Raw genomic sequence first — 2,186 nt, 5'->3', positions numbered from 1 at the left:
AAGAAGTTTGGCATAGTTAAGACAGTGTCAATAATGAGCAAAGACACATTCCGAAAAGAAAAAGAAAAAGACTTTCTTGATCATTCAAAAAAGGAATGTTACAGGATGAGGGACATGAACCTTAATTGTACTTGACATCGGGTTTCCCCTAATCATGATAAGTTATCGTCATGATGGTGCCATATGTAATAGAAGTGGCACACAATAAATAAAGTGTCATGTGTAAGTACGAGTTGAGGATAGACGAAGCATGCCATATGTAAAAAGATCGGCATGATAACCTTGAGTTCCTCCAGATGATGAATGTGACACAAATAAAAGTCAATTTCTAATTATGCATACCAAGGTATGCAAGGATAAAGTATGTGAACTTAAATGGGTAAGCATGAAAATATTAAGGCATGAGATGCGCAAAAGGCATAATCTTGGAGGTTATAAGAAACAATGTAGCTTGTTAGAGAAGAAAAAGAAAATGACGTGGAATGATAATCTTGAGTTTTTTCTAGTCGAGGCATGTGTTATTTTATTCTGTTGAAATGATGTTTTTTTTTTTAGAATTTCCAAGAATGATCTCAAAGCAACTCTATATGTGCCCGATATTGAAGAAGCAGTTAACTTGTGAGTGAACGGGTCTTTATGATTCAAGAAGAATAAATATAGAAATGGCTCACGAGATAAGTTAAAGTTATTGAAAAGTTATACATATCAGGTGTACAACGTAAGGCTCAAAACAATGATTGAAAACAGTTATGATACGGATTTGGAGATTGAGAAGTTACAAAAATTCTAAGACTACGTGATAATGTGTCATAAATCCCTACATGGATGTGTATGGACGAGGTCAACAATACCATAAAGAATGGAAAAATATGCAAGTATATAATTATCGTATGAAACGTGTTGATATAAATACGTGGTATTAGCTACGACCAAAAGAGTTCACATTGTGATGAAGACATGAGGTAATAAGACCCTACATGCATGCCATCTTTATCATAAGTATTAGCTTACTCGGTAGGATACCATCAAAATAAAGTGACATGAAAGGACTTAAGAGCAAGAAATATAATTTCAGAGATATATACTACGGAATCTCATATATATATATATATGCGGCTTGAGAACATGATGGTGGCATAAAGATAGGATGTGTAATTCTAACATGTAGCATTGTGAAGATGGTATAGGTTGTGAAAAGTTATATAATGATATGTAGATTTAGCCTAAGGGAGTTACACTTGTTCAGCATGTTTAAGCATGAGATGAGAGGCACAAGGTAACCGTACATGCTAAAACTGTATTAGAGCATGGATTGAAGGGTGAAATATTAGAAGAGATTTCAACGGTAGAGTGAAGATAAAAGAGTGAAGTGCTAACTATAAAGATGTCGTAATGGCAGAAAATAATGGCCCTTAGAAATATATGTCGCAGCTACTAGCGACGTGATACTTGGATAGGAAAATGAACAAAGAAAGTTCTTATGAGTATAACTAATCTATCCTATTATCAGAATAATGAGCATTTCGACATAATGATGAAATAAAAGTCAATGTACGATGAAAGATTGAAGCGATAAAATAAAGATTTCTAATTGGAATGGATAAATAGCCTATTGTAGTGCGTGAACAAATTGATTGTCAATTAAAAGTTTTATGTGAGATAGAAGTTTAATAATGACTTCGAGTGGCAAGTAAGAGTTTGAATTGGGTTTACTCTTAAGTGGGGGAGTATCGGAACAAAAAAGATTCACCTTAAAGGTAATGATTTGAGAAATAAAATATTTTATTTACTAGAGTCAAGATGGAGAGAAAATCTTCGGTAACTTCATGATGGAATAAGTACAATTACTATAAAGTATTTGTAGAGAATCAAAGACTCATTACAAGTAATAGTTGCAATGTTTCTGCATCAGGGATGTTAAAAGTTATGTCTGATAGTCAAAGATTTAATGGGCAACTCAAATGTATTCCTACAACTTTGGGGATATGTGCGATTTGAATTAAATTCAAGTGTTGGCTGAGAACAAGGGAGTACTTTGAATTATACGTGGAATTGTATGGAATAAAGGAGTCCTTTTAATATGCACACACTTTACACGGAATAAAATAGAAAGGGGTAATGCAATGCTTATTCTTAAATGAGAAGAGACTTCTATACAAAAATAAAGTATGTGAGTAAAAAGCACA

This window comes from Nicotiana tabacum, chromosome 17 (assembly GCF_000715075.1).
Source record: "Nicotiana tabacum cultivar K326 chromosome 17, ASM71507v2, whole genome shotgun sequence".
Taxonomy (NCBI): domain Eukaryota; kingdom Viridiplantae; phylum Streptophyta; class Magnoliopsida; order Solanales; family Solanaceae; genus Nicotiana; species Nicotiana tabacum.
The sequence above is the reverse complement of the archived record's forward strand: the minus strand, read 5'-3'. Positions refer to the sequence as shown.